Source organism: Corythoichthys intestinalis, chromosome 11 (genome assembly GCF_030265065.1).
Source record: "Corythoichthys intestinalis isolate RoL2023-P3 chromosome 11, ASM3026506v1, whole genome shotgun sequence".
Taxonomy (NCBI): Eukaryota; Metazoa; Chordata; class Actinopteri; order Syngnathiformes; family Syngnathidae; genus Corythoichthys; species Corythoichthys intestinalis.
The window spans coordinates 32,649,330-32,673,152 of record NC_080405.1 but is presented as its reverse complement, the minus strand read 5'-3'; the positions used below and the strand labels follow the sequence as shown (position 1 = coordinate 32,673,152).

Here is a 23,823-nt window from a genome sequence, read left to right as displayed (position 1 = left end):
ATATAACAAATGTGAAGTTTGTTTCCACTGCATTGTGAAACAAATACCGGTACTACATATGATTGAAAGCCACACAATAAATTCAGCCTGTATTTCAAAATATACTGTATGCTGTTGCTGTTCAAAGTGAGATGAATAATTAGAATCATTGTCCATTTTGTTCCTGCCCTGCCAGTGCAGATAAGACAATAATACCTTCCAGTGGTGTCTTAATTTCTTTCTTTTTATAATTACCCTCCAAAAAATAATACCGTAATTTCCCGAATATAAGGTGCACCCGTGTATAACGCACACCCCAAATTTACTTGTAAAATCTAGGGAAAATTATGTTACCCGTGTATAACGTGCACCCTAATTTTAGCACCAATAAACAGAAGAATACAAGAAAACAGAGCTCGTGTACTGATACTCAAATGTCATTTTACTGACTGGTGAAACACAGCGCAAGCATAGCACATTGATAGTTCAAAACATTACTGTAAACTGACAATATGTACGATAATAATATGATTTGACAACTTCTCCAATTTACCAGAATCCAGGAGAAAACAAAACAGATGTGGCTTTTCTTTTAAAGGCTGCTGTATAACTTGCTCCTTTCATCATGATGAATAAATGTTTCTTCCATGGATAGATATGGTAAAATAAAAGTGAGGCTAGAAGTCGGACAACCGAAAGCGCGCATCGCTGTAGACCAGGGGTGGGCAAACTGGTCCTCGAGGGCCGCAGTGGGTCCTGGTCCATGTTCAAACTTATTCAGCACAGACAGCTTAGCCAATGAGGTATGAGTGGAAACAAGAAGCACCTGACTGAAATCTACTGATTGCACTTGTAAGAAACCGGATTGGTGAAAGGCTGTCCTCATGATGGGTATGAACAAAAACCCGCACCCACTGCGGCCCTTTGTGGAATAGTTTGCCCACCCCTGCTGTAGACTAACAAGAGGAACTATTGTTATTTGGGTTTGAGTTTCCCGAGGGACAGATATAGTTGACGTAAACAGAAAGTCTGTGTTGCGTTTGTTACAGTCCGAGTTGCGGAGCTGCAATAATCGTTGACTCAAATGAGTTCAAGAAACTAAATTCTGTCCTTTATGAAGAGTGAAAAAAGCAGAATTTAACACAGACGAAATCATTCGACCAATCAGAGTGAAGTATTACCGTGTAACGAGTTATAACAGAATTCACCGGTGGAACTTATGTTGGCGCGTTGTATAGTTCCCGGGGGGGGGGGGGGGTGTAATTTGTTGAGGGAACAGCCGGAAAGATAGTGATATTCCGTGGGTTGCATGTGAGACAGACATCGCTACCGTATTTAGTTGCAGCCTAAATGTCAATAAAGCAACGCGGATTAGCTCCGTTGTTTGATACTCCGCCTCCGACTCCTTCCCTAGCTCGCCACGACCGAAACAAAATGGTGACGTCACGTACCGTAATGGTCGGCAACGGATCGCCACATACGTTTCTTCAACACAACATGGCCGTGTCAATAATAAAAAAAATCTGTCTTCATATACATATATATATATATATATATATATATATATATATATATATATATATATATATATATATATATATATTTTTTTTTTTTTTTTGTTTCCATCCCTGTACCCGTTTATAATGTGCACCATGATTTTACAAGTTGATTTTGGGGAAAAAAAGTGCGCGTTATATTCGGGAAATTACGGTAATAAAAAAAAATCTATAAATGTGTCTCCATCTTGACCCAATGCACATGATTTTTGCGGAACAGGTTTTACTTTTAATTACCTCTATGCAGGTCGCAATTGTAGTTAGTTATGCAGATTCCTAGTCAGTTCTCTTCACCAAGGCTATTTACAGGGATTCAGTAACCAGGCACACTGTAGTTTACTTATAGCACAGGTGTCAAACCGATTCCAGAAAGGGCCTCGTGGGTGCTGGATTTTGTTCCAACCGATAACACGCAGAGAGTTTAACCAATGAACTTCCGGCTGAAACAAGCAGCACCTGACGAAGTTTCACTGATTACACATGTAAAAGATCTAATTGGTGAAAAGGTGTCCTCTTCATTGGTTGGAAAGCAAACCTGCACCCATTAGGCCCTTTCTGGAATCGGTATGACACCTGTGACTTATAGTGGTCCTTAGGGATTGGTAGATGTAGATAAATTTCCACTATAAATACTAACAATACATTTTGCTATTGGTGCTTTAGAACCAGCACATTTAGGAACAATATGAAACCTTCAGTATGGACAGCTGGAAAGAGGATTTCTTTTATTCCTGTGTTTGTAAATGTCCCTCTGTCTTTCATGGCATCTCTCAATTTGTATGCTGCTTTTGTTTAACCTCAAACAGGTTTTCCAATCCCTTACGATTATTCGTTATGCATTTTTAGTTTTCCTGCTTTCTTGCTCCTAGTGTTCTACATAACCTTTTGGTTCAATATTTTGCATTTGTTTTATTAAATCTCCATTCTGAGTCACCAGTGCCATTTTTCTGCAATTGGAGCCAATGCCTGAGGCATGTTTCTGTTATAATTAGGAGCCCACCAAAATTGCTTTTTTTGTTTTTATAGTGACACCAATTCTGATATCTAGTGGGGTGAAGATTGTATTTCAGATTAATTGTCCAATAATTTATTCGATAATACTAATTAATAATGATTAATAAATCCCTTAATACGTACAACAAAGATAAGGCTTATAGAAAGAACAACTGTTTTACAATACCTAACCCTTTAGAATTTGCTTGACTTTACAACAGAGAGGAATTTTCATGTATTTGGGTTTATAGGTAACACTTTATTTGACAGTGGTGTCGTAAGACTGTCATAAGACCGTCATAATTATGACATAACACTGTCATGGACATTAATGAATGCCTATGACAGGAGGGGAGGGAGCGTGGAGTGTCACAGCACTACGCTGTGACGCACATAATGTAGCATAGCATAGCAAGTTGCCGTTCAACCAGCGGCGGGGTCGCTCCCTACCGACGCGATGCCGAGCGAACTGGAATATATAAAAATGCACAGGGGAAAATTAACCACGAAAGGGAATCGCTTAGTCATACGTGCACACTTTCGCTGTCACTTTCTTGACATTTTGGACTGTTAAATTGTCGCTACCTTCAGGAGGGCGAGACTAACGAAACGGCCGTCCCAAAAGGCTCCGCCTGTCTCGGCCACTGTCACTCTCACACAGGAACTCGTGAACAGCATGCAAAACACAACCGCCACATGTATCCACTGTGTATCAAATGCAATTAAACCACAAAAGGGACCGTGTGGCACCCCAAGTCACACAGGCGAGCATCGCTCTCACTTTCGTGACTTTTTGGACTGTCAAATTGTCGCCAGGAGAGTGAGACTCATGGAATGGCCGCCCCGAGAGGCTTCGCCTGTCTCGGCTACTGTCACTCTCACACAGGAACTCAGCAATAGCATGTAAAACACAACCGCCACATCAAAACCCGATTCTGTGTATCAAATGCAACTGTTTAGCGCAGCACAACAACATTTGGCCATGTTTAATCATGTGTCCTCTTGCCATTGTTGATTTTGGATGGCGTGCGCGCTGTACTTTTGCTTCCAAGGATGCACTGCGTGTAGTGTCACAGCCAGGAGCACCACAGCTCCACGCTGTGACGGTACATGTAAAGTAGCAAAAGCGGACCCTGATCCGGTTGCATTCGGGGTGTGCTTAAAAGGGACCAAGACCCACGATATTTGACAGGACCGGAGTTTGTTTGTTTGTTTGGTCAGAACGAGAGTTTGGATGCATGTTCACATTTACAAAACGGAGCGAACTCTCTGAAAAAAAAGATCTCTGGTCCATTTAAAATAGACCAAACAGTGCTAGTGTGAAACATTTTTTGTCACTAACTCCATTTATGTCCAGCTTTGACCTTTTATATTAAGTCAAAAGTGAGATAATTTGCCATATGACACTAGATGGCACCTGTAATAAGCATTAGAATGATTATAACAGTGTCATGTCATAATTATGACGGCCTTATGATAGTCTTATGATGCCGCTGTCAAATAAAGTGTTACCAGTTTATATCTTTTGGTGTAAAAATCCCATAATAAAGTGAGAATTGCTGCGGTTTATCTATGAACAAATGCTGTTTCCTCATAGTCAGGTGCGCCTTTATAGTCTGAAAATTACAGGAAAAAAATAAAGCTGTTAACCTCCTTTTTTTTCTTTGCCATGAAGTGCTGATTTAAATCAACCAAAAAAGAAACTAGATACACTTTTCTCAAATGACAAAAAAATGTCATTTTGGCAGGGTTGCATTTTATGTACAGTGAGTGAGTTGAAATGAAACATTGCAAAAACATGAACATCTTTATCTCATGAAAGATGCTTATCAGAGTGAAGTGTGGCAGATTCAATATTCAGGAAAAATGGCAAAAGGAAATAAGTCTACATGTCCCTGACCCAAAATAGCATTTAACGGTTTCTGTAATTGAGAATATATCAGTGTTTAATTAAAAGGTCCATCTAGTTATGATTATTTTTAAAAGAGCTAAAATTGATCAGTAAAATTGGCCAACCAATGAATCTATTGGACATGTGGTTCAGTTATTAACACACATTTTTCAAAATTCTCGTGTCAAGTCAGATCTTGTGTCATATGTGATCAACCGGGATTGACATTTTATTCAACACGTGCAAGCTCACACTTATGAGAACTGTGCGAAATAGATTTCCATGTGCCCTCAAGCCGCTAACCCTGGACTGAAGCGTTGGGTCGTAAATTGTACAGGTGGAGAAGGCATGTGGACATGCAAGGTCAGGGTCAGTGCGCTTCCTCCAGAGGCCAGGAAGTGAACTGCAGAGATGGCTCTGCTGGCCCCTTCATCTTCCCTTTGACACAGACAGATTAAACCACCCAGCAGCCTTACACCTGCACCACTCTTTAATAGTACTGACTCACCAAAGCACTGTAATCCAATCTGCTTCCATGCACATCATCTAGAACTTTTGTTGTCTTTTGTTTTTCTGTTTTTCACAAGTGTATCAAATGAATGGCCTTAGACCCATTGATAATGCAGAGGCTCCACTTGTTTCTTCGCCTCTTTTCATTCTTATTGCCTATTCTTATTCCATTTTTCCTCCTGCCACATGCCATTATGTAAAAGGACCATCTCGACCTTGTGTTCAGTCTGAGCCTTCTCACATCTACATGTTTGTACTTTGTACATTCTCTATCCCTGGGTCCTCCTTTTCATACGTTTCCTTTCACTTTCCCCACATTTCTCTATACAGCAGTCTGCTCAAAACTGACCCTGATCGTAGGGCTCATAAATTCTGTACATGAAAGCCTGGACTCAGTAGCTGAGTCCCTCTCTTTTTTATCATTCTTCCTCGCACAAGTGGGATAAATTCAATTCCTTCTCATGTCTTTGTCTTTTGCCCCTTTCAATATACCAAGATACCACCATAAGTTCAGAATGACCAGTGAACGTTTTTTTCCTGTCTGTAAATATATTTAAAATAATTTGTCTTGGTTGCTTACACTGTGATTACCTAAACAGCCACATATTGGTCCTAAAAGGCTAGATTTCCATATATAGTAGATATAGCTGTGTAAAGGGAATTTACAGTCCCTCAGTACTGACCATGGATTATCACAAGACATCAAAAGGCTTTCCACGTTTCCCTTGGCAGACCCGATACTGACGGTTATAGGCTGGCAGTAAGAATAATAGAGATACATCTCAAATCAAAGGGAATATGAAAATTTCGCTAAAATTTACAATTGTATTGTATGATCAAAGAAAAGCAGATAAGAATGAGCTGTACTGACCTTGGTAAAAAAAAAAAAAAAAAAAAACGCAGACTGAGGTGTGGAAATTTAGCCGAGCAAAACAGTGAAAGCTTCTAAAGGGGAGGAAAAGGGGAAAAGATGGTGGTGAGACATAAGGAAGATATGAACTAGCTTTAATTAAGCAATCACAGCCAATCACTCTCAATCAAAACATTCGTTTTTTTCCCCCAAAAGTCCTTGTCAAAAGCATATCCGTTATAACGCCTCCTGTGGCAAGGCAATACAATTTAATCTCATGAATGCCATAGAGGGGGGTTTAGTAAGGCATCAGTGTTGATTACAGCTATTTGCAGAGAGGGAGCCACATGAGATTACTAACAGAGTGAAAGTGTGAATGGTGAAACATTAGAGGAAGGATGAATGACTACAATCATAGACTTCACTATCAGTTGACGAGAAAGATCCTACAGACAATGTGCCACGGCTTCCCGTAGGGGGCCGGGCCAGGCAGAGCGTTGTGGCAGCTTTTACTGCGATAAACTCCAACACACACTGTTTTCTAACGCCGGATTTATGTGGAAACAGGACTAACGTTTTAGTGCATACAAGCAGGCGGGACTGTCTCAACAGTGATTTGGTCGAGGATTCAAGGTAATTTTCAGATAAAATAGCACCATGCGTGCACTTTGAAACGCTGTGAAAAAATATGAAATGAATGGAAAAAATTAGCGTAACTTTAGCTTGAAATTTTGCCCGTTTTTTCTTTGCTTTTAACCAAGACTGTAGACTGTTTTACGTTCATATCTATAGAAAATCCGGGATTTATGCATTTATTTACAATAATTTTCAACATCAAAAGCTCATCGTTTTGTGATAGCCGCCATGTTGGATTTTGTATCCGCATACAAATAATCAGGTAATTTTCAGCCAACTGCTTGTTTTTTTGGCAAAACAAATAATAAAAATACAAGTAATTTAGACATTTCTGCGTCCATACAAACAAAAATCAGCTTTTACGTGTTTTACTTTATGTAACATTTCAATCTAAAAATGACAAGGGCCAGATAGCTGGCAAGACATGCTGAGGCAATAGTGACATTGGAATTCAACCTAAATAAGTTGTGATTGTTTATAGAAAAATGCAAAATTTGCTTTTGTTGAGTAAAATTAAGAAAATTCTGAATGCTTTCCTCAAGTATTAAGGTTCGGATGTGAAAATTGAGTAATTTATTAGCTGTGGAATACTTTAACAATATAACTGCACAAAAAAAAGTTGCTATTTCTGGCAAAAACTTATGCCGTATTGGCCCGAATATAAGACGGTGTTTTTTGCATTGAAATAAGCCTGAGAAAGAGGGGGTCGTCTTATATTCGCGGTCTAGACAGTATACCCATTCATGACGCTAGATGGCGCCAGATATCATTGAAGCGATGTTCTGTCATGACAAATCTCAGCTACTCTCCACATTCACGACACTAGATGGCGCCAAATATCATTGAAGCGATGTTCTGTCATGATAGATCTTAGCTACTCTCATTATTTTATTGCAATGTTTTTCTTTATTCAGATTTGTTTCAAGACTACAGTTACTGTTAGACTTCACTCTGATGGTTTATGCAGGTATCGCAATTTTGTTGTTTTATCACAATAGATTGGTTTATTTACATTTCAAAAACCAGAAGCCATTAATTTACGAATGTGATTGCAGTTTAGTTTACATATTTACCGTAGTTTCCCGAATATAACGCACCCCCCCCCCCCCCCCCCCCCCAAATCAACTAAAATCATGGTGCGCATTATAACTGGGCACATGGATGGAGACAGAAATATATATACAGTATATTATATATATGTATAAACCGATTTTTTTTTATTGACACGGCCACGTTGTGTTGAAGAAACGTATGCGGCGATCCGTTGCCGACCATTACGGTACATGACATCACGATTTTGTTTCGGTAGTAATACTTCACTCTGATCGGCCGAATGATTTCGTCTGTGTTAAATTTAGCTTTTTTCACTCTTCGTAAAGCACATAATTTAGTTTCTTGAACACATTTGAGTCAACGTTTTGTGTCCGTCAACTATATCTGTCCCTCGAGAAACTTAAACCCAAATAACAATAGTTCCTGTTGTTACTGTTGTGTCTGTTTTATCTTGTCTTGAAAAAAAACTAGAATACTTCGAGTGCCGTGTTCAACGTTTTATTTCTTGCTTTCAATGAACTTAAATGCCGGCAGTCCGGCTATAATGCGGCGCTCTTTTGTCTAGCCTCAGCGGCCCTCTGGCTCATAGACAATCACAACATGGATATGACAATACAGCAGCATGGATCCAACAGTGCCACAACATAGAACAACATAACATAGAACACCAATATGTCACAGTGTCGAAAGCAATGAGCTTTTTCGGATTTCTGACTTACGTTCTCACTTTCATTTTACCATATCAATCCATCGAAGAAACATTTATTCATCATGATGAAACGAGCAAGTTATACAGCAGCCTTTAAAAGAAAAGTCAAATGTTTTGTTTTCTCCTAGATTCTGGTAAATTGGAGAAGTTGTCAAATCCTATTATTACAGTAAATATTGTCAGTTTATGGTAATGTTTTGAACTACCAATATGCTAGGCTTGTGCTGTGTTTCACCAGTCAGTAAAATGACATTTCTGTATCTGTACACGAGCTCGGTTTTCTTGTATTCTTCTATTTATTGGTGCTAAAATTAGGGTGTGCGTTATAAATGGGTACAATGATTTTTCCTAGATTTTAGAAGTAAATTTGGGGTGTGCATTATACACGGGTGTGCCTTATATTCAGGAAATTACGGTAAATGTTCAGATATTAAGATTTGAATGAGGCAAAATAACATGCTTTTTCTCTCAAATATATTGTTATAATCACTTGTTTCGGATGTACTGTAATTATTTTCTGTATAAAAATTAATTTGGTGTTCAAAAAGTCTTTTTTCAAGCTTGAGTCTTGAAAAAGAGGGGGTCGTCTTATAATCAGGGCCGTCTTATATTGGGGCCAATACGTTATATGTTAAATATTGCTATTGATCCTGAATATATATAGTAGGTGATTATGTCTGCATTTGGTGATTTTTGCGCATCTAGCATAAAATCTGATAATTTTACAGCCATGTTAAATTTTGTTATATAAAAAATAATTAATTGGAATTTTATTACGGAACGACTGAATTTTTTTATGCCCCTGTTCATGCAGACTCATATACGCCTAGGGGAGGGGCCTATTTTAGGTCGCTAGAGGCTTTGGTTTTGAAAATATTTAAAAGTTTTGAAAATAGGCGTCTTGCAGAGCGGCCCCGCGCCCCGTTTCCCCTCAAGTGAAGTCTATGCTACAGTAACAGTAAAATATGTTTAATAATGTAGTAAGAGTAAACATCTGCTATTGCATATAGTAGAATAGAGTTCTAGTGTGTTAGGTGAATACTGAGCACACTATAAAAAGAACAGAGTTAAACAATATCACCAGTTATGCATCCCTTCTACTTAGAGACCTTGCATGTTGACAAAATCAGCAGGAACACAAACCCTTCTGCTTGGGACTTTTGTTACCCATATGTTAGTAACTCATTTTTCCTCTACTAAGCTAGATGGCACTAATGCACTTTCGATTCAAATATTGGCTGAGGATGGGAAAGGATCAGTGGCTTGTTGCAAATTGCTACTTGCTCACTGGGAAAAGTTGCATGGTGAAATCGAAAACTAATACTGCTTTCGTTGATAGAAACACTTCTATGTGAAATTGTTTTACTTAATGCTTACCCATCTAAATCTCTCCTATGGCCAATCCGCGTTGTCACGTGTCGAAATTACAACCAGTTAGCTCCACAGGAATGAGAATCCAGCGGTTTGCACAGATGGGACAAAAGGGACAACTAAAATAGCTGCAGCTAAAATACTGTAGCATTCTAAGAATATTTCCGACATTTTTCTATTGTATTGACAGATTTCAGGAAAGAAATTTTCCACCACTGTACATCCCTAAAAATCAAGTTTTCAAGCTGATCTTTAAATGAGGACCACATATTTGAGGCAGCAGTAACAGAATAGAGAACTGCAAATTATAACATCTAAATGACCCGTAATTGCAACTACGACTATTTTAGCAATTGGAACGTTTCACAACATTGTAAAACAGCAGGTGCACTATAATTTCACACTACTGTTGCCCTCACTGCAATAGTTTGTCATTCCACCTGCCTTACCATGTTCCTTTCCTCAGTGGGTGTTAATTACAGGGAGTGGAATATCATTACAGCATCTAAATGATGCTAGCTATTGTTGATTATGGCCTACAGTGCCTCTATACAAAGTGTGACTGACAAGCGCATGGAGACAGATGGAAAATAGCACCTGTATCATCCTTTTGTCCAAACAATAAACACATTGTCTGGAATTCCCAAACCTGCATCTTGATTTTTTTTTATTTAGTCCAAAGCAGATATCATGCTGTTCTTGATTGAAAATGTGTCAAGACTGATAAAGAAGCAAATCGGCTGGTGGCTGCTAAATCGTGCACTCAAATGAGTCTCCAAAGTTGCTATACATAATGAATGGACACTCAGACAAAATTGATGGACATTTGATCTGTTATATTGTTGTAGTAGAATAATTATATAATGCCCATGTGTTGTCACAACAGTTACATGTGAGTGTGCAAGCTCATCAGTCTCATTTATCTTCAGTGGATAATGTTGAAAAACCACTGAATTCACGTTCACAAAGGCTCACAAAATGACAATAGATGACAAAATACTTTGTAAACACACATTTTCAAAGTAAATGTATGTGTATGTGTGTTTTTAAAATGGTGAACAACTTCGAAAAGAACTTCTGGCGGAGGTGCAAGACACAATGGACAGACTTTGACATGTCCTTATCTTGTGTCATGAGGCACTCTGAGCAAATGTCCTTACCCATAAATGAATAAATCCATCAAGATTTTGATCACAAATTTGAATGTCACCCATTTTATAATGCACTTTTGCTCACCAGTTATGTCTAATAAAACCATAAAGTCATAAAGGTTTGATCACAACTTCAACCGTCAAAAATCATTTCAAGAAGCACAACTCTCAAAGCAAAGAGTTGACTTTTGGACATTTTGAAAACAAAAACATTCCTTCAATGTCAGATGAAATCTTCTGAGATGAAACCACAATTGTGATCAATACTTTAAGGTGACCCAAGGTTAAGGTTACGGTAAGTCACCTCATGGTAACCCTTCTGTTACATCTTACTTCTATTCCAATAATCAAGCCATAAAAGTTGCTCATTACAAATCCGAGCCCAGCTTCAGCAGGCAGGAGGTGCACTTTTAGACCTTGAGGGAGAACATAAAACAATCCTTTCACTTGTGACTGAGGCAGAAGAACTGCAGTTCGGCATTCTGAGCTTGTGCGCTGAAACGGAATCTGTCTTCTCAAGCCATGGCTGACAGTCTACAGGATCATCTTCAATGTCCCACCTGTCTGGACGTCTTCAAAGATCCTGTCATGCTGCCGTGCAGTCACAACTTCTGCCATGCGTGTCTGCAGCAGTGGAAAGATAAAGGAGAACGATTGTGTCCACTCTGTAGTGCAGAGTTTAGTTTGATGGATCCGCCTCCGAACTTGGCACTGAAGAATCTGTGTGAGAACCTTTCACGTGCCTCAGTCAAGTCACAAGATATGTGCAGCTTGCACAAAGAGGAACTCAAACTCTTCTGTTTGGACCACCGAGAGCTTGTGTGCCTCGTCTGCAGAGACGCAGAAATCCACGTTGGCCACAAGATCCGGCCCCTCGAAGAAGTTGTGAAAGGACATCATGAGGAACTCCAGAATGGCTTCCAAAACGCCAAGGAAAGACTCAAAGATTACGAAGAGTGTAGAGAAAACTGCAATGAACAGGCAGAGTACATCAAAGTCCAGAGGCAGACGGTCGAACGCAAGATTAAGAAGGATTTTGAGGAGCTCCGTCGCTTCCTCGACATTGAGGAGGAGGCCAGGTTGGCTGCGATCAGAAAGGAGGAGGAGGAGAAGAGTCAGACCATGAAGGAGAAGATTGCGGCTCTCAGCGGAAAAATGGCCGCTCTCTTGGATGTCATCAGAAGCACTGAGGAGCAGCTGACGTCTGGCAATGTTTCTTTCATGAAGAACTTCAAGACTGCACTGAGCAGTATCCAGGAGCTGCCTGAAAAGCCACAGCTGCTGGCAGGAGGATTGCTGGATGAAGCCAAACACGTGGGCAACATCAAGTTCAAGGTGTGGGAGCAGATGAAGGAGATGCTCGCCTACAGTCCTGTCATTCTGGACCCCAACACGGCTAGTCCAGATATCAGTCTGTCCGAAGATCTGAGCATTCTGTGTTGCGAAGATGTACAGCTGGAGTGTCCAAAGAATCCAGAGAGGTTCTGGTTGAAGTCTGTGCTGGGTGGTGCTTTGGACTCGGGAAAACACGTGTGGGACGTTGAGGTGGGAGACAACAATAACTGGCAAGTGGGGATCATGTGGGTGGACCCTTTTTTGCCAGATAAAATGGGTGGTTGGTACACTGGATTATGGGATGGAAAATACAAAAAGCCCGATGCCGCATACGGAAAATGGAATCCGCCTGTCAAAGTGCAGACGATCAGAATTGAAGTGGACATGAATGAAAAGTCATTGTCCTTCTCTGAACCTCTTGCAAACACCAAGTTGTGGAGTGCTCAGAAGCCCTCTGATTGGCCAGACTTGTCCGGTAACATCAAAATGTATCCTTACTTTCACACACGTAAAAATTCTCTAAAGATAATGCCCATTGCACCTTGTGTTACGACTCCGATCAGTCGTCATGTTAACACGGCTTGATTTTCGGCTTTTTGATGTCATCTGAATCATTCATTTTCACATGATTTGACTCATTTATTGGCTTGATCATGTAGTCAGACTTTACCGGAGCAAGCAAAGTCAAAATGTATAAGCAGCTACTCAGTACTTGAGTATTCTTTTCACCCAATACTTTTTGACTTGTACTTGTGTAAGGACTACTTTTACTTTAATGTAATATTTGGAATTAACATTACTCTTACTTTAGTAAGACTTTTGGCTGCTTTCTTATTAACATTGATTTACTTGTACTACTTTATTACTTGTACTACAGTCATTTTTGAGGGATCAGTACTTAAGTGATTTAATGTGGAAGTAACGCTACTCTTAATATTTGGCTTCTCTACTTATTAGTAGGGTTGTTCCGATCATGTTTTTTTGCTCCCGATCCGATCCCGATCGTTTTAGTTTGAGTATCTGCCGATCCCAATATTTCCCAATCCGATTGCTTTTTTTTGCTCCCGATTCAATTCCAATCATTCCCGATAAATTTTCCCGATCATATACATTTTGGCAATGCATTAAGAAAAAAATGAATAAAACTCGGACGAATATATACATTCAACATACAGTACATAAGTACTGTATTTGTTTATTATGACAATAAATCCTCAAAATGGCATTTACATTATTAACATTCTTTCTGTGAGAGGGATCCACCGATAGAAAGACTTGTGACTTTGTGTATTGTGACTAAATATTGCCATCTAGTGTATTTGTTGAGCTTTCAGTAAATGATACTGTGGCCATCCCAAATGCATAATGGGAAGTGCACCCATGACTGTGCGTCGTGCTAGCAATTGATATATCTTCTCTGCGTTGGGAAATAACTTCAGGTGTTAATACAAAGATCAATTGCCACCTTGCTTTCCCTCATTGCTTCCCATGATATTTCTAATCTTAGGGAGAGGGATTGCAAGGCTTTAGTCAATTAACATATGGCTCCGAAGGCTGCCAAAATTCACTCTACTCATTTTGCGCTGCCTTTTATCTCTCTATATAGGTAAAACGGCATCATTACAGATTGAGCACGACAATGAGTGAGAGGGTCGTCCAGCGCAAACATTAATATATCACGTGACACATTTTTTAATTAATTAATTGCCGCCGTTATCGGGATAAAATTGATAACCCTACTTTATGCCTAAACTAAAGACTCTGGATGAGTGTAACATATTATGTCTGTAACGTTAAATACAATTAGAAAACAATTTAATTAAAAAAAAAAAAAATATATATATATATATATATATATATATATATATATATATATATATATATATATATATTTAAAAAAAAGGCATGGCCGATATTTTTTGCCAATTCCGATACTTTGAAAATGACGTGATCGGACCCGATCGATCGGGACATCTCTACTTATTAGCCTTTTAAAATTAAATCACACACAAGTTAATACATTTTTCTTTTTTTTGACTACTTTGACTTGTGATTTTAGTAATCTTGTTTAAAGTAATGCTACTCTTACTCAAGTATCATTTCAGACTACTCTACTCATTACATTATTTCACAAATAAATGATTATAAATACTTACTAATTACGTGAGTATTCTTTTCACCAAATACTTTTAGACTTGTACAGTACTTGAGTTAATTGTCTGCAACTTGAGTCATCATATTTTGAAGTATCTAACGAGACCGTCGGTGAGCTGAGTATTAGCCAAAACGGTAAGTGAAAGGCTTTGGACATGGTACCGCAGTTGCTGACCAAGCAGTCATTGTTAAGCTACTTTAACCCAAAGCGATGCACCAATACCTGTCATGTGTGTAAAGGTAACTCATACAGTATAACATGTACTTTGTAGAATTAATCATTTAATTAAGTAGTAATAACAATAATTGATTCATTACATAGTGAACAACTACTACTTACACATTAATGAACAACAACAACAACACTGTAAAGCAAATCTTGTTACTAATAGCGCTAAATATTTGGAGTCATCTTTTTTCCTCACAAATCAATAGAAGTTAACCAAATGGGTAGTTGTTTATCTTTGGTGGGTCTTCAGAGAGCAATCATTATTCATGCTTCTTCTCATTAAGTATTTATGCAAGCTTCTCAGAACAGACACTGTCTTTGTAATTAACTCTGGATCATGCACTGTATCTCATCTAATTATCAGTCCCCAGGCATTTGTCAATATATTAACCTGGATTAATCAATTATTCAAAATTGCTATTTTCTAATTACTGGTTATTAAAGACATACTGTATTATATATGGAGACGCGACAAATGGCTTTGAAAATAATTGCATGCTATTTTTTTGCACCCAAATAAACATTTTTTTTGCGTGTGTGTGTGTGTTGCGGTGGGTGGATTTGTGTGTGAAACATACGCCTTGGCAGTAATTTCCTTCTTTCATAATAAAAAAGAGATTCAGCAATCACAAAGGCAGCAGACAAACTCAATTATAAAAGCAATTGAAATGCTTTGGACTATAGAATGCTTCATGAAAAGCTGAGGGGGTTGGATCTGTGCAGAGTGTCTGCAGATTATGGCACACTGTTTGGAACATCAAACAAACACAGGGAGGTCTTACAAAAGAGGCTCTTTACCAAACACACCATCACAACAAGAGATGCTCTGCAATAGTAGAGGGAAGGAAATTATCAGATTTGTGGGAAACAATGTTTTCATAAGTGAAATGGTTGAATAAAAGTGCCTGCTGATTAAAAATAGCTTTTTTTTTCCTGAAGAAAAAGTGTTTCTATTAAGTCAGAAGCAACTAGAGGAGCTAAGTTTGTAGCGAGGATTTGACAGTAAAGGTGCTCCTTTAGAGAAAGCTGTAGGTTCTATGAGTGATAATGGCACCCAAGTGACATTTACTGTCTCTTTCAACCCCTTCCTGTCACAACATTTGACCTCAATACAAAGTTACATTTACCACCGCCCTCCCCCGGCTTACACAGGTGAAATTGAACTTCCAAGGATACCTTGTCTGCCACCATCAGACTACTTATTCATCGTTCTGTCAGTGTGTTTAAGGAATCAAGATAGCTTTCAACCTGTATGGGCACAAGTTCACTATCGCCTTAATCACAACATCACCCGTCGACTGTGTGTGTGCGAGCAAGGGAGGTTGTGTCGGGCACCCACCTGCAGAAAATGTAATTTATTTCCCGCCACATTGGCAAAGCTCCCCTCCTCCTGTCAGCTTGCCAGGCTCCCAGTGGAGGTTGACAGGCCAGCTGCCAGAAATGGCCATCTCAAATAGTTAAAGGGACACATGTGTCACATTCCCCATGATCATGCTGACATTGTCACACTGACATCCCTTTAACAACACTTCTCTAACTAACTCAGTGTCCTATCAGTGGGAGGAGTCGAGTCGAGCCCAGGGAACTAAAAGCTGGAAGCTGTCAGTCACGAAAAGTGGAAGCACTCAGAGTGGCACTATCGTAACACCTTCGTTCAACTGACTCAGCTGCTGGCCTAAAGCCATCTCTTATTGACTATGGGCTTCATTAGACACACAGTGTGCTTTGGTAATCTCTCACTTCCTTGCTCTTGTGAAAAAGTAGCTATCAGCTTGTATGGAGCTCTCCAAAGGTGACCTTTTGTGAAAATCCAATCTCCCCCCCCCCACTGCTTAATGCAAAAGATGGGTTAAAATGAGTTGTGTGACCTGGTTGAAGTTCATCATCTTTGCAGTTTGTCAATTAATTGCATTCGCTTTAGGAACGAACTGATTAGAAATGTTTGACATCACATTGTCACCCGATTATGCAAGTATCTGCCCACTCTGTGCTGCCACACGCCCACTCTCCATAGGAGAGAGAAACGCGACTCACCGCTGCATTCATGTACAAGTTTGCCAAACTGAGTCAAGTGTATGAATTGGAGGGATCCCTAAATATTTTAGTACATGGAATATTTCGTGCTCTGGTCCATTTCGTGATGATTGACTCTGTAACGACTCTAGCAGTTTGCAAGGTAAATTGAAATAGATAAACTAGAACAGCTTAAAAAAGAAAGACATTCATATTCATAATGTACATCACAGGGTATATAAAAAAAATAATTATTATGGAGTAAAAACATGAATGGGCAACTTTAATTTATAAAATTAAGCCTATTTTAACCCTCACCAGCTATCCATTTTGTATACATTGTACATAATAGGGAAAAGCAACCATTCCCACTTTATCAGGTATGTAAACCACCAAATCTCAAGTCGTTGAAACTAATTCAGTCCATTCAACTAAAAGTATGTATGCATCAGTGTTGTTTTTGGCCAGCCCTTTTATTTTCACCTCAGTCTTAGTCTTTTGAAAGAAAATACTTATTGGTCTTAGTCATATATTAGTGATTTCAAAATTTGTTCGTATTCGTCTAGTTTTAGGCAACAGAAACTCGGACAAATTTTGTCTATTTTTTTGTCGAAAATTACTCAAAATGTTTTCATCTCTAGAATTCAAAAGTTTTAGTAGAATCAAAAAATAAATAAAGGTTTCCAACAATTTCAAAAGAACATAGACGAGCATATAGTTTTAGCGTTTCCAAGGACGAAATCTTTGTGATGTTAATTAGAGGTGTGCAAAATTTCCGATTCTTAGATTATTCGCGATTCGGCCGAGGAAGATTCGAGAACGATTCACAAACATCCAAATTCCGATTATTGAAATATGCCAAGTAAAGCGGAAGTACAAGACACTCAGCTCGCCGCGCGGTCTTCGGGACAATGAGGAACGGAGCAACGGTAGCTAAACATCATGCTTCTCATTACCCGGCCCCACGGGTAATGCCAATGCTCAACTCACGGCTCTAGCTCAACTCATGCCACGAGATAAAAAAAAAACACAACAACATACCTGACCACTGCCGAAAAGCTGCTACAAAGTACATCCACATAATGTTACGGTAGATATCAGTTATATAGGACTAGATGCAATAGAGATTCGGTAGCGTTAGCAGCACACCTGCAAAAAGCTAGATGCGAGCGTTAGTAAACGGCCGCCATCTTAAAGCAGTACACTTCCCTGCAAGGCTGTTGTAGCTAACCTTCCAAGTAAACCTAATTAATTTTTTATCTAAAATACTCCTAAATCGGTAAAATATTGACTTAAATCTATCTTTAAAATAGTTTTAAAACTTTCACATGTCGAAAGTAGACAAAAGGGAAATTATGGAATAACGGGAGCAATTTTAACAACTTTAACGGTTGATTTACAACATTAAATTAATTGAATGTAGTTTAAAGCTGCTGATACAGAATGGGGATTGGAGGTTTTTATTTACTGTTATTTTTGTATATTTTTTTACTCCTATATGTTAACTTGCTACTGAAATAGTAGTTTGGTTTAGCCTGAGAGTATTTTTGAACAATTTTGGAACTAATGTACAAAGCATTTAAAAAAAAAAAAAAAATTTAAAAAATGTTTTTAAAAAAAGGGAGGAGGTGCATCAATAAGTATATTATAATAATAATAGCCTCTGAATCGTAATCGTAATCGAATCGTTAGGTGCCCAAAGATTCCCAGCTCTAATGTTAATACACACTCAGCACGAAAAAGTACATCATTTTCAATTAATTAAACCCGCCTGGATGCCACGAACTGTATGACAAAAAAAAAGTCGTCCAATCAGATAACGCTCACCATGTTAAATGCTAATGCTAATGCGAACACTATGCCAACGCTACAAGTTCCATTTAGTGTGTGATGATCACTAAACACAGTCCTTTGAAGGCTAATGCAACATGGCATATTCTCTCCAGCCATTCTTCCTGTTATGTTTTAGTCATAAGCATAGTTTAAGGGGGAGCCAGGGGGCCAGGCCGTGTCATTGCATGAAATTGACTTTCCTATACATGATTTTAAAATTAAGAATTTTCTAGTCTAATATTGTCAATAAAAGTTGTAAAGCAATAAAACAAACAACAAAATATTGAATGAAATGAACAAAAAAAGATATTTTTATAATGGGTCAAAATTATTTTTCGAACAGATCATGTGACTAGCACCTTACAGTCATTTGCTTTGCTTAGCCAAAACCACTCGAGGACCGAAGAGGCAAGATAGATATAAGTAATTTTTTCAAACCTAAGCTTTCAAAAGCGACAACAACTACTGAGCAAGAACCAAGTATTGAAAATGTGGACCATGAAACGCTAGAGACCACCATCAAAATGGTGAACGTAGTTTAATTTTGCCGCACTTAGGACGCTAATTTTACAAAAGTGTCACCACTGGTGTCTTGCCAAAATAGTTATCCATGTCAAAAATTGTGTCCCCTGGCCATGGAAGCGTACACACACACAGTAGTTATGAGTTATGTCGACTTTTAATTCATGAGATAACAATTAATAGAAGCCAGAAAAGAACCACAGTTATATATTTTGGACATCGATGTTTATTAAACTGGGGAAACTCCATACGGGACTTGAATTACAGTAATAACAATTATAGGACATCCTATGAGTAAAACAGTGAAACATTGCCTTTTTTACGTTCAGTGCTTATGTTATGTTATGTTATCATATGTTATGTTATGTTATGTTATGTTATGTTATGTTATGTTATGTTATGTTATACAACAGATTTTTTTTTTTTGATGGATGGGCCATGTTTTAAAACCTCATAGATAACTACATAACCAAAACACGGAAATCAAGCTAATCAGGGCAGCCCAGTGGCTACGCCCAGGGGATACAATTTTTGACTGGGCTAACTACATTGGCATGACGCCGGCGGGAGTACCATATTTAATGGATGATGATCTTGGCGAAAAGTATAGGCTAAGCAGCCTGATTTAGAATTCCCCTCAAGAATGAAAGGAAACAAAAAAATGCTCATTTTCAACTGATAATTATAAATATTCTTGTGAGTTAATTTTATTGCTGACACTGCGTTTCGGGGTCATCAACATGTTGTGCCCCCCCTGCCCTAAAAGTCAAACTCCGCCTATGGTCTTAATCTTCCAAGATTTAGCTCGTCATCGTCACGAAAAAAATTGTTAGCCGATGAAATATTTTCATTATCGTCATCGTTGACGAAAACAACACCGGCATACATTAAAAAATCCTCCGAAAAAAATCTTACATACATTAGTGTATGCAGTATGGGAAAGGTTCAGTCATGCAGGTTTATTCACCATTAGAGCTATCTGTTGTCTTTTTAAGTGTGATGAAATGATCACGGTTCATACATGTCTCATTTTCTACTTGCCTGAACACCATTCAAATTCAGTGACAGACGAATGACCTGCATGATGTATTAAAAGACCTACTTGACTCCCTTAGGGCTAACTTGATGTCCGCTCAAGGTCGTTTGGGAATTCTCATTGAGACCATGTTCTCTAAAGTGAGAGTGCATGGATTATTCACAGAAACTTTTTTGCTCAGGGATCACAATGCGCTACACTTAAAAGGCGTACACCGTGTGTGTTTTTGGGGAAGAGTGGGCGAATCACTTTAATATTCTGCCACTTCTGTCAGAAACTCTCACATCAGACATAGCACACTCTCTGGCTGAGACATATTCAGGAATAAATATACAAACACAATATGGACCACATCCCTGCATTTTTTTTCCTGTCATGCAGAAATTGCACACTGGCTTGACAGGTCCTCAATGTGTGCAGTGGGTTTTGCTGGACATTGTTTGCTTGGCCCCCTGAATTTGGAACTGGAAAATCCTTGGCAATACAGTACTACCTATTGTGCAAATTTTGCATGTCTGTACCACCAAACAACATCCTTTTTATATGATTATCAAGTGGAAAACTAACTAGTTTGACCTGATGGTATATCGTTATTATCAAAAGGTATGCTGCTGTTTTCTTTAACTGTGTGATTAATTCATGAATGCATCATTAATGCAAGAATGCCTGTGGGCAATGGCAAAAGCTCGGTCAATGTGAAATGAAATACAAGAGGAGGCTGTTAAAAACTGCGCGCCAGCACAAAGACAATCTTGGAGCCAAAAAAATAGAGTTAGGCTGATCAGAGGCACTTGTTTTGCAAGGCAGTGTTCTTTTCGAAGGAACAATGCTAGTTGAACCAATGAAGGCTGCCACAGGGCCAGTTTAATATGCAGATGAGATGTGGGGCTGCTTCTTGCTGCACAATTTGGGTATGAACCAATGACCTCTCTCACTTTATCTACTTCACTGAGTTTTTTTTTATTCACCGTAGACTTCACATTATTTTTTATTCTTGATTGCATTTAATCTCCTTTTCTCTTCCCTTTCACTCTATTAATCGAAACCACTCATCCACTTGCTCTATCTTTCCCTGGCAGTTGAGACAATCACTGCACTAAACCCTATGAGAGCCAGCAGTAGAATAACAATGCTATAAGCATAAGCACATTATAATAGCGAGCAGCTGCTATAGAGTCAACATGGCCATAGGGAATGTTGTAGCTTCTCTGCAATGACCCGCAAATACATTTTGGTAAGGGGCACATGTGGACAATGTAATGTTGAAATGATTTGTTTTGCTATTGCAAAAAGAAACCTTTATGAATATCTCAAATCGCGTGTGTACCCACAGCCCTGGCATTTGATAGTCATGCACACACTTGCAAGAGGCTTCCGCTGTTTGATCCTGATTCAGATTATTCAATGTGTGAGGTTATTTCATTGTGCTAAGCTGCTTACAGTATCTCAACCCCCAGACAAGGTAGATACTGAACAACAGTATGAAGCCTGTCTGCAGTTGGTGGTTGACAGAACCTGTGCCTTTTGAAGCATATTTATCGATGCCTGGACTTATTTTATAACTTCTTCGTTTTTAGACTTTCATTCTGTTGCTAATAATCGGAACATATTCAGTATCATTACTCTAGTGGTGAGGCTAGAAGCTGCAGATGTGAGAAAGATGAGAACTAGTGTGTGTGTATGTTTGTCTGTTTAAAGGAAGGCAAGGATTCAAAGAAAGAAGACACAAATAATGCAACGCAGGAGAAAAGGGTCAATGTGACAAGAGGGAGAATGTGGAGGCAGCATGTCAGACTCTGATAAGGGCATTAGTCTGCCCCCTGTGGGTCAATGGGGGCGACTGACACTGCATTTGCACTTTCACGCAGATACCGCACACATACTTGCTGCCTGCCTTATTTGTCAATTCATTTAGAGGAATATTTATGCAGTACAGAGGTCAGCGAAACCAGACAAGAGGGCTTGGCTCTTGGGTTGAAGTCAAGTCTCTTGCTATGCCTTCGTGGCTCTTGCTAGAACAGAAAGTACCCAGCAAGTTGTGAACGTAATAATGATAAAATGAATGCTGTGAAAACAAAATGAAACACAAATTATCTCAAGTTTACCCAGACTATCTACTTCAGGGTTTCCTAAATTTTGCCACACAGAGACATAAAGAGTGATTTAAAAAAAAATTAAAATCATCACAGGATATGATATATTTCGAAAAAAACAAAAAAACAAAAACATAAATAACCCTCTAGCTTGAACATACTGTAACTTCAGGTTTTATTTATTTATTTATTTATTTATTTAATCAGTCAAATGTGGCCACCACTGGCAGCACGGACAATATCAAGCCCAAACATGCCTCAGCATGTCACGGTCCATTGTGTTTATTGCAGCTGTTGTTGTATCTTTCATGCCATTGATATATGCTGGAACTTGTTGCATTATAAAGACAAGGTTTATAATAAACCCTAAACCTAAAAAAAAAAAAAAAAAACCTCACTACACCACACAAACAAATATAAAAGAGATAGATTACCGTAATTTTCGTACTATAAACTGTTACTATTTTCCGTCATTTTGAATCCTGCTTCTTATAGTCCCGTGTGGCTTGTTTGTTGATTTATTTGGGTTAATAGGGAACACTTTATTTGACAGTGGCCTCATAAAATTGCCATAAGACCATCATAATTATGGCATGATTATGACACTATCATGGGCATTACTGAATGCTTATGACAAATGTCATTAAGTATCATCCGGCAAATTATGTCGCAAACTCCATTCATGTCCAGCTTGGATCTTTTACATCCATTCAAAACTGTGACAATTTGCCAGATAACACTAAATGACATCTGTTATAAGCATCCATTATTGCTCATGACAGTGTCATGTCATAATTGTGATGGTCTAATGACAGTCTTATGGCGCAACTGTCAAATAAAATGTTACCAAATACCCTAACTAGCAATTAATGAAACAACTGGAAGAGTGACTGAAGAAAGAATTTTGATTGTTATTTACATTTGTAGCGCTGCAATGCATGCTAGGAGGCACGTTGGACGACAACAGTGTTGACAGCAGGTGGCAGTAGAGGTTGACTGTCTTCCCCAAGGAAGCAGTGACTGCCAAATGAAGCTTCTTGAAGCAATGAAGCTTTGAAGCCAATTGGTTCAAAGCCCTATGGTGGTTCATTCGGTCTTATGATGCCGCTGGCATATAAAGTGTTACCAGTTAATATCTTTTGATGCAAATATCCCATAATACAGCGAAGACAGCTGGGGCTTATTTTCCAGTGCGGCTTATCTATGAACAAATGCTGTTTTCATGTCAAAATTGGTGGGTGGTGGCTTATAGTTAGGTGCGCTCTATAGTCCAGAAATTATGGTAATTACTGTATCTGGCTTTTGCAATACCGTGTATTGTTTATATAAATGTTCAATCTCTTACTAAACATTACTTGTGAGGTTAATTAAACAAATCATTTTCAATTAAGGGAAATTAGAAAATGTCCTGCATCATACTCACTGGAAGCAAATATGTAAACAGGTTTAGAATCACTGGTCTCCATATCAAACACAGATGTGGTTAATTTTACATGCAGACAGCTCTTAATCACTACAAATGAATCACCCTCTTGTGTTGTGAACTAAAAGAGTGCATCAATGTGGGCCAAGGCTGTTGCATCTCAAGGGAATTTTCACTCTTTCATGTCAGACATGGGATCCATCTTAAATGGAGCAAGGCCTTTTATTTGCTGAGCTAATTGACAGCAAAGGCACATGTGGAGCCAACTCTAAACAATGCTCCAGATTGCACATTCTTGTGTTTGAAGGGCACAAGATAATCTGGGCATTTGTTGCTATAACTTTACCCAACAGCAGTGTGCTCAATCGGGCTGCAGCCTTGTTGTCTTAAACTAAATTATGGATTACCGTAACAAGTGTTTGCAATGTTGTCACACGTGCAACAGCAATCCTACTGCAGCTATGTCAACACTGAGGCACATGGATG

The 23,823-nt window shown here is 38.7% G+C and overlaps 1 protein-coding gene across 1 annotated transcript in view; it reads right to left on the bottom strand.

Annotated features, from left to right (window-relative positions):
- tenm1 (teneurin transmembrane protein 1) overlaps positions 1–23,823 on the bottom strand; it is a 348,630-nt gene that overhangs the window by 65,502 nt on the left and 259,305 nt on the right. The gene's annotated exons all lie outside the window — the stretch shown is intronic.